The sequence below is a fragment of the Charadrius vociferus genome, unplaced genomic scaffold, assembly GCF_000708025.1.
Source record: "Charadrius vociferus isolate BGI_N301 unplaced genomic scaffold, ASM70802v2 scaffold32, whole genome shotgun sequence".
Classification (NCBI taxonomy): Eukaryota; Metazoa; Chordata; class Aves; order Charadriiformes; family Charadriidae; genus Charadrius; species Charadrius vociferus.
In genome coordinates this window covers 12,954,043-12,954,548 of record NW_009647856.1, presented here as the reverse complement: position 1 = coordinate 12,954,548, position 506 = coordinate 12,954,043, and the positions used below count along the sequence as shown (strand labels likewise).

The window sequence follows — 506 nt, the reverse complement described above, 5'->3', positions numbered from 1 at the left end:
TGGGTTTGGGGCCACCCCGCCGGCTCTGCGCACCCTGCGTGGGGACAACAGTGTGGGGACCCCAAATTGTGGGGCGAGGCTGGGCTGCGGGCAGGAGCTGCCCGCGGGCAGGGGGGGACGGTTCCCAGCATAGCGGTGGTGACTCACCGGGCGTCTGCTTGGCACCGACGAGCCCTTGGCCTTGGCAGGAGCCGCTGTTCGACCTCAGATGCCACCAGCATCATCCTCACCGCTGTCCCAATGTCCCATCCCCCATCCCCGACCCACCTCCAGCACCCGGGATCCAACAGGGACACCCGTGTCCCCTCCCCCTGTCCCAGAGGATGTCCAGCTCCATTGCCCCACTCTGTCCCCACCACGTCCCCATCCCAGGGCTCCTGGGGGAATTGGAGGGGCCAGCGCGGCGATGGTGACACCGCTGTCCCCCCCTCCGCAACCTCCTCCTGCAGAGCAGCCCCCCGTCATCGTCACAGCGGCCATCGGCGAGGGCCGCCGCCCGCCCCGGC

General features: G+C 70.2%; 1 protein-coding gene across 1 annotated transcript in view; it reads left to right on the top strand.

The window, feature by feature from the left end:
- Positions 1–506, top strand: part of TSPAN33 (tetraspanin 33) — a 13,070-nt gene that overhangs the window by 3,580 nt on the left and 8,984 nt on the right. The gene's annotated exons all lie outside the window — the stretch shown is intronic.